This window comes from Chiloscyllium plagiosum, unplaced genomic scaffold (assembly GCF_037043375.1).
Source record: "Chiloscyllium plagiosum isolate Xiang-an unplaced genomic scaffold, Cpla_swu_hap1 HiC_scaffold_47, whole genome shotgun sequence".
Lineage (NCBI taxonomy): Eukaryota > Metazoa > Chordata > Chondrichthyes > Orectolobiformes > Hemiscylliidae > Chiloscyllium > Chiloscyllium plagiosum.
The window spans coordinates 48260136-48269844 of NW_028270185.1; the positions used below are offsets into that span (position 1 = coordinate 48260136).

The 9709-nt window shown below is 39.4% G+C and overlaps 1 non-coding gene across 1 annotated transcript; it reads right to left on the reverse strand.

Annotated features, from left to right (window-relative positions):
- Positions 1-4287: 4287 nt before the first annotated feature.
- On the reverse strand, positions 4288-4360 carry trnar-acg (transfer RNA arginine (anticodon ACG)). The gene has a single exon. It is a non-coding gene; the product is annotated as a tRNA-Arg (tRNA).
- Positions 4361-9709: the final 5349 nt, after the last annotated feature.

The window sequence follows — 9709 nt, forward strand, 5'->3', positions numbered from 1 at the left end:
TTTTTCTCTACTATACAAGATTTAAAAAATGATTTCTCCTTCAGTAATGAAACAGATGCCAATTCCTATTGCCCTTCAGTCTGGTGATTACCTTTATAATACAACAAAATATTGCTCCAACTTTTGATCAAATTAAATTTCTCCTTCCTCTTCAATTGATGTAGTCAGAGCTCATTTTATTTTCCACTCGCCTACTCATATTTAGTGTGAAATTGAAATGCTTTGAAAATATTGGAGTGTGTTCACTTGAATATCGATGTTGCCAATATCTCACTTATCACATGTTATTTTAAAATGTGATTCGCAAAGGAATTCGATTAAATTTTTAAAACAGTTACTTTAATTATGATCTTTCACACCCAATCATTAATCCATTCCTATATCACACAAAATATCTCAATGTAATTGAAATCAATACATGGCCCATCGAGCCCCACAAAGGTCTTGGTGATCATATAATTAATGTTGAGTAGAATCACCTAAGTTTCTTCTTGTTCCTGAGAGCAAGAACCACAGTAAACATTTGCTGGTCATTCCATCCAATGAATTCAATCGATATCTTACATTTCAATTCAGTAATTACACAGGATATATGCAGTTAAAACCAATAGTCTTTTTTTTTATTGAAGATGGCTGAGGATGCTAGCACCAACATTTTTGGGATGTTGATGATCCTGATTCGTTACAAGTTTTAAAACAAAAACAAAACTTTGTCCAATAATCACTGAATGGCTCTTTTTTATTGTTCAGTCTTTAAACCTATGTTGTATTCCTTTGTTTACCAACCTTCATGACTATGCAATCAACATCGCAGCAAAGTGTTGTTAAGCTATTGAATCAATTTATTTGTTTCCATTTCAACATTAATTGTCCAATCATTATCACTGCAATAATTGCACAAGTATTTCAATTAATCTAACAAATATAGTGAAATTCACATTTTAAGTTAATTTTAAGTTAAGTTTAACGAATGCTACAATATAAAAATCATTTTTTTTTCAGGTCAACTATCCCACAATGGAACCAATGACTGCCAATCAAACACTCTTTGTAATTGTCTGATATTTGCTCATTTGAAAAATCACAATAAACTCAGACTAAAAAAATTCAGAGAACTATAATTACCTTTAGTTGGAATAATTCCTGTTCGTTTCTATACATTGCTCAGTCAAACAGCAATATGAGATTTCTCATTATTCTTAAACTAACTGATAGAATTTTGATAATCCTCTTGCTGCAAATTTCTAATAATTGTACAATCCATTATCTTGCATCAATGTGGAATTACAACTCAGTATATGAATAAATATAAAAATATTGCAGTGTATAATCTCTCAATCATTGCGAGTATCAAGTTTTATTTTAATGGTGGAAACAATGTTGAATTCATTTAATTATTTTCACTTCAATACTAACATTTATTGTGTTTATAATCACAATAAGAATTAACTATTCTTCGTGCTACAAAATAATTTAAAATTCATGATGTTTCACACAACAAAAAATAAACAAAACATCTCTTTGCTGTTTCATTAAGCAATATTTTTTAAAGTTTGAAAATTTAACTTTTTTGAAATGAAGGAAAGTTGTCTTCACGTGAACAGTCACATTGAATGACTAATTCACGGTCTGCTGTTCATTAGATTAGGTTCTCTACAGTATGGAAACATGCGCTTCGGCGCAACAAATCCACACTGACCCTCCAATGAGTAGCCCACCCAAACCCCTACCCTATATTTACCCCGACTAATGTACATCACTCTCTGGGAAATTTAGCATGACCGATTCACCTGGCCTGTGATTCTTTGAATTGTGGGAGGAAACCCACGCAGACATGGGGAGAATGTGCAAATGCCATGCAGACAGTCACCCGAGATGAGAATTGAACCCTGGTCCCTGGCGCTGGGACACAGCAGTGCTAACCATTGTTCCACCCATTTTTTCCCTTTGATTCAAAAGAAGATATTTTCTTCAGGTTCCCACGAAAAGGCAGTATGTAATTCTCCTGGACCTAAATTCATGGAAGATGTTTGAGAACATTGCAGTCATAAAAGTGAAAAAGCACTAAATTCAAACATTTCAAGCACATAAATCATTGTTCTCCATTATTATAAAGGTGTAATAAAATTGATTTCTTCTGCTGTAAAATAATGAAATGTAACTTCCTATTAATCATTAGTCAGCTGATTCCTTCCATTTCTAATTAAATTTTGCAAATTATTTAATTATGCTTATGTATTGATCAAATTAAATTTCTACTTATTGTTCAATTTATCAATCGTCGAGAATTTGCCTTTATTTTCCATTCACCTATTCATATTGAATGAAAGTTTAATATATTTTGAAAATATTGGCGTGTGGTCATTTGAAGCTTGCATGCCTCACATTTATCTCACTTCTTGCATAATGGTTTAATTGTGTTTGAAGAAGGAATTCTACCAAAGATTATTTTTCAAATTGTTGACTTCACATATCTTTAACACTGAGTTGTCAACCTCTTCCTAAATTTTGTAAACTATCTCAATCTTATTGAAATCCATGATCACATAAAACACTTCACATAAAGCCATACAAATGTCTTCATGACCAGCTAATTACTATTAAGTGGAATAATCTAAGTAACTATCTTATTGCTCCTGAAAGCAAGCATCTCAGTAAGTATCTGGTTATCATTCCATCCAATAACTGCAGTAATTACACACAACACTGGTTGCTCAAAGCAATATATATTCTTTATTCCTAAAGACCACGGGTTCTAACATGAAGAGATGTTGATGGTCCTGATTTTTGCTTTTCTCAAACAGGTTTTCAGCCCAAATATTGCAAAACAAGTCTAAACTGGGTTTTGTTAAACTGTAGGTGCAAATATTTTTAGCTCATGCCCATTAAAATTATTTATCAGCTCATCAGAGCAAAAACTGAGAGTTGCCTCTGTAAATTCACTGAAGTTCTCATATTAATTGTTCGTTTTCTTCTTAAAACTGAGGCAGCAGTGCTAACCACCGTGCCACCGTGCCGCCCTCAATGTCAGGGAATTCTGCATTGGATGTTCCTGAAATAAAAGTGGACAATGCAAAAGTTGTCCAAAATTGGTAAAGTTATTCAGTTATCTTCCAGAAGAAAATCGAAAGAGTTATTACTCTTGCATGGGGAGATCTGCTGAAATATACTGGGAATGAATAATCTAATTGTAGATGATGTAAATATAGGAGATGCTGTTCTGACTCTGTAACATCTTGCAGGCATAACCCTTTAAAGTTTTACAAGTTCATAAGGAGATGTCACATATGCACCAATATGGCATAACCGAAGTGAGTTTCAATGAATGGAGTTCACCCATCATCATGATGCCAAAGCGGGATAAGACCCAACAGTTATGTGTGGACTATCACAAAATCAATGTTGTTAGAAAGACTGATGCGTATACATATCTGAGGTTGGAGGACTGTGTGGAAAAGATTGGAGGAGCAACTTACATTTCTAAGTTGGACTTCCTCAAACGTTACTGGCAGCGAACTTTGTCAGAAAGATCAAAGGCAATTTTGTAACGCCAACTGGGATATATCGTTGAACACGGACAAATAGCCCCACGGCATGCGAAAACGAAAGTTGCAGGGGACTTTTACACATTGTTGACGAAAATAGCAGGACTACGGTTCCACGCATTGAGTGGCTTTTACTGAAAGTTTGTGCTGAATGTTAGCAGTGGGACTACTCCACTCAATGAACTGTTAAAAACAGGCAAGAAATTTCAGTGAACACAAGACTTTCAAAATGTTGTTTTTCTCAGAGTAGTGCTGATTGTGAGGAGACATGATTGACGTGTACGAAATAATGAGGAGCAAGGAATTACAGATTGAAGGAAACATTTGCTCTTTCTCTATCACCAGGGTTTGTAGATTTCAGATAAGATGCAGAAAGCTTTGTATAGACTGGCAGGAAAACTTTATCAGTCAGCGGGTGGTAGACTCAGGAACTCATTCCCTATAAAGATCAGTTGGACAGTTAACCCTTCATTCTTCTCTGATTCCACTGGCCAAAGAGTTTCGAAAAATGCTCAAAGTGAGCAACAGTTATTCGATCGATGGCTTTATGAAATGGAAAGGTGCCCTTGAGCAACGTGGACGACTATTCGGCTTCCCTCCTGTGATGACGCTGCAACATTGACTCTCATGTCCTCGGGGACATTTCATGAGGGCATTCTCGTTCTTGCAGATGAAGAGCTCATACCTTATTCCGGCTTCAGAAAAATCACTGTTTAAGCAGGATTAACGTCTGCCCTGCCTGCGAGCCAGGTAGGATTGGAACCTACAGTCTCCTGATCCGTAGTCAGGCGCGTTATCCATTGCACCACTGGCCCGATGCATACACGCACACTCAGGAGCCGTGATGTTAATACGGACACGGTTAATAGCAGTCATGTTCACCAGTTGAACAAGCAATAAAGATAATCACTGTCACTGCTTCAGTCTAATCTTCATCACCTTTCAAAGCAGCGAATTTTCCAACTAAAAACACATATGTCCTCATGAAGTTTCCATTCAGCAGAATGAATGTCTGCTCAGTCACTCAATGGAATCACTGCTGATCTGATGAATTTCGAATCCACTTCTTCAGCATAACTGACGTGAACGTGAGCCTAATCACCACATGTAATATACCAGTTAACTTTCAGAGGTTTCGAGTACAGTAACGACTTTTGCGAGTATGCAAAAAAGTGAATACTGTGAACTGAGCAAAAAAATCCCTTCATGGAAATGAATTCAGTGCAAAGTCAAACATATAAGAACGGCAGATGACGTAAACATTCCTCTGCATCACTCTGCACAGATGCTTCTCCAAGAATTGACTCTTTGCAGAATTCTTCTTTGTAATTTAGACTGTCCCAGTTGTAGATATTCTTACAATCCACAAACAAGTATCCTGCTGAAAACTACTTACTTAAGATTAAAATAGTTGACTAACTGTTCGACCAGCTGCTGTCCCAAAGTTCCGTTTTCCATGTCAATACAAGTTCTTGCAGGTGAAATTGGAGCTCCCAGCCTGATGTCCCACTGCTTCTTGATGCGTGGGAATTGAAGCCGCTGTCGTTAAGGCGGGACCCTTTAGCCTCGATATTTCACGCGCCTCCGTAACTTCGGAGAATGGAATTACGCTCAACCGATTGCATTTTCGCAGCCACATGCTCGCGCTGAATGCCATTACCATTTCCAATTAGTTTTGGGTGCACTGCGACTCAATTTCTCTGATTCCACGCCCTTGAACTGGGACTATATGACATGCCATTATATGATTATGTAAATGAGTGAGGAAATTGGTTAAGTAACCGATGTTAAAATACAGTGTTATTGAGAAATACATTTCAACAATACCCTGCAGTATCCCATGACCCTTTGAAGTTTTGTAGATATCTCGCAAATGTAATATCCTACAACCTCAGTGTTGCAATCTCTACACACTCTCCGGACATAGAATCTATATATTCAACCGAATCTGAGTTCCCACATCTCAGTCACTGTTTGACAAGTCTTCCTTTGTGCGTGTGGTTCTGTTCTTGGCATAACCTCTGCCACGATCCTTATTGCTTTTTGCATCGTGCTTTTCCATGTGGCGCCAGGATCATGAAATGGTTCTTCCTTGGCATTGTAAACACAGCAAGTTCTGCTCGAATCACAGTGACAGCAATCGGCATTTTCCCGTTTTACTCCATGTAATATGTGCTTAGCAAACGCTGAGAAAATCAATCTTTGTTTTACATGAAAATACGTGGTGATAAGTTTCCTTCTTCAAACACCCACTGTCTCACACCTTTGCGTTTCACATATCATAACCACCCTTTATCGGAGAAATCTCTCCCTCGCACAAGAACTAACTCGCCTAAACGTCCACCCTCCCATTTCACTGAGGTACTGCGCAATATAATACTCACATTTACACTGTTCATTCTGTACTATTGCGGTCACTGTTTTGGGTGAAAGTGTTCAAACCCATGGTCGGCATCTTCAAGCAATTCAATCCATTTAGATGCAGCTGTTCTGTAATTAATCCGCATGGAGCAGCTTTTACTGACACGGACAATAGATTACTGGAACATCGGGCTCAGGATAAGTGCACAGCGCAGGATTGAGCAAACGATGTTTTATTGGAAACGACAAGTTTCTGTGGCTTTCTCCAGTAAATTATTTCATTTGTTCATTCGGTTCCCCCGAAATATTGCGTGCAGTTCTGCAATTCACATTACAGGAGTCATGTGATCGCACTGGAAACCTTGCAGAAATTTACCAAGTTGAAAAGTTTAGGTGATGAAGACAGATTGTTTTGACTGGGGTTGTTTTCTTAAGGCAGAGGAAACTGTGATTATACATGTTTCATATGCACTAAGTAATGAGCAACATGGACAGTGCAGACTAAAAGAAACGTTTCCTCTTGACCGATCAACAGGGGCGTAGACTGAAGTTAAAAGGTGGAAAGGATTGAGGAGATATGCAGAAAAATCTCATCAGCAAGCGGATGGTTGAATCTGGATTCACTGTCTGAAGGGATGCGCAGAGGCGAACCCACATAACCTTCAGAAATACACGGATCTGAACTTGAGTTGTTAATGCATACAAGGCCAAGTGATGAAAATGAATAAAGATAGTCAAGCGATTGCATCTGACGAAAGCATGTACAACGACCTTGAGGGCTGTCATTCTACACATACGTGGTATTCGTATAGCTGTCCATGGTGGGCTAACAGGTCCATTTTTTTCGCTTTCTTCGCTGTCACCCGGCTTTGATTCTCAGTCCGGGAGTGGGGTTTGTTTTGATCATTTCGGTTTCAGAACAGTCAGTTTTAAGTGCAATAAAGTCAGCGCTGCCCGCAAGCCAGGTTGGAATCGAAGCTTCACACAGTAGATCTGTAGTTAGGTATGTTATCCATTGTGCCACTGGCCCATTGTATGTACTACATTTGCGGTAAATTAACTTGTATGTGAATTTGAAGCCTGCCAGTCTTGCTCTTGAACCAAGTCGAAACTTTAACTACAATCTCTGGACCATAACCATGCGCATTATCCATTGTGACATTGTGCTCGCGCGTGCTTGAGGTTGGCATTCTGCAGAGTTGTGATCTAAACACGGACATGACCAATCGTACTCATGTTCACAAGTTGAATAACCAGGAAAGATAATCACCGTTACTGCTTCACTCCAATGATCCACTCTTTGTGCAGCGGGAGGTTTTGTCACGGAAAGACATTCATTCTCATGAAACTTCCATTCACTTTGTGTCTACTCAGCCATTCAATAGGATCTCCGCTCATCTGATGAATTTCAAATTCACTGCACTGATTTTGCTCCATCACTTTTGATCAACTAATGCCTAATCACAACATCGTATTCAAGCTAATTTTCGAAGTCTGAAAGTATTTTAACGGCCGGTGCGAGTTTACAAGAAATTCAATAAAATGAAATGAGCAAAAAAATTCCCTTTCTGCCCAGAGCAGAGTTAGCCAGATGAGATAGCTCAGAGACCGAAAACATTACCTCAATTTCTCTCAGTGCAGATGTCAATAGTATCTGCTCCAGTTACAGTTGGAATTCCAGCTTGATATCCCAGTGCTCCCTGCTTCGTGTCAATGGAAGCTGCTGCAGTTCAGGTTGTAGCTCCCAGCCTGATGCGACGTATAGCACGTCAACAGAAACTGCTCCACGCAATGTTGGAACTCCCAGTCCCCGGCATTTCAATTCACTCTGTACTTTCAGTGAAATACTTCACACTCAATGATTTCATTTCTGAACACATATCCGCTGCCTCATCCCCATCCGCATTTCCAGTTTGATCTTCGCTGCTGCACCACGCAGTTTCTCTTATTCCAGGCCTGAAACCTGGCACTATATGATATTCCACAGCAATGGTCACTTCCTTGTATGACGAAATTGCTAAAGTAACCGATGGTAAACTACATTTCTTTTGCAGAAATACATTCCAGCAATTCCCTGCACTATTCCCTGATGCTTTCATTTTCTGGAGGACTATATCAACCTTCGCCTTCAACAAACTAAGTGATGAAATATCCATCGGCTCTAGAGATACCGAAGTTAACCATTCAGCCAACCATGAGTTTGCATTTCTCAGTCACTGTTTGTCAAGTATTACTACTGTTCATGTAGTCCTGTTCCTTACATATCCTCTGCCACTATCTTTACTGCTTTTTGCATCATGCTATTCCATGCAGTGCCGGTATCGTGCAGTGGTTAGTGCTTTGCGTAGTGGCAGCAGAAAGATCATCTCCAATTTGACTTCCAGTATTGTCACTTGTTCCCGTTTTATGCAGAGTAAGACAGGCTTCACAAAAGCAGGAGCGAATCAATCTTCTTTGACATGAAAATATTTGTCGAGGTGATGATTTCGCTCCTTCAAACCCTGGCCCTTTCACATTTCTGCTGTCTATGTATCAGGATTTAAACGCACTAATTCTCGGAGATTTCTCCCCATCCCACGATCAGTAACCCTGCTTTAGGTTCCTTCTCCAATTTCCCTGAGGCATTTGGCTATCAAGCACTCGCATTGACATTGTTCAGTCTGTGCAGCTGCAGTCAATGTTGTTGGGCGAACGTGACCCAATCCCACAATTAGGACCTTAAAACCAATCGATCCATTTACATACTGCTGTTGTGAGATCAGTGCTCATGTAAGAATTTTTACTGACATGTTCCGGAGATCACTGGAACATCAGGCTCAGGAAAATGACACAATGCATATTCAGCAAAGGGTGTTTTTTTTTGGAAACGATCAGTTTTTCTGTTCTAATTTCAATGGTGAAGAGGAGATTGTGAGGAAACATGATTGAAATGTGCAGAACAATGAGAGATAAAGGCATGTTCGGCAGAAAGAAATGTTTCCTCTCGGACAAACGCCAAGTGGTGTCGAGTAAATGTACGAGGCAGAAAGTTTTCAGTAGATAAGCAGTAAAACCTTTATCCACCAGTGATGGTGGATAAATCTGCAACTCATTGTGATGAAATCAACACAACCTTCAGAGATATTCAATCTGTATTTGTGATGCTAAGGCATACAAGGCAAAGAGATGGACAATGGAATGAGGATAGTGAAGCGGTTGTTTCTGCAGAGAACGCGTCCAACACATTTGAGGGCTGTCACACTACGTGCCTCTGACCGCTGTACTCGTCCCTGGTCGTGTCGTGGTTCTGAATTGGCACTTTTACCACTGCAGCCCGGGTTCAATTCCCAGTAAGGGCTGTTTTGTTCAGCATCAACAGCGTGGGCATCTGTGATAGGATTCCTTTCAATCAATCAATGTCTCCACGAACATCAGAGTTAATGTCCCAGCCTCTTAAAGAAGGAGAAGGTGCCTCGGCACTCCATGAACCAACATGAGACTGAGATATTTATTTTGTTTCCTTGCCATTACTATGAGCCGCAGCGATTGGGTCGATGGCTCTGTGAAATTGTAAAGTGCCGATTCGCAGTGTGTGGGACTATTTGGTCTTCCTCACTTGTGATGACGCTGCGACATTGACTGTGATGTTCTCCAGGATGTGTACTGAAGGAGATTCTCGTGTCTGCATATCAGGAGCTCAAACTTCATCTCAGCTTCAGAAAAATGAGGAAGATTAGGTTGTGAGTGTAATGAATACCTGTGTTAACCTCGAGCTAGAGCGGAGTGAAATCTACAATGTTCTCATCTTGATTCAGGCACGTTAG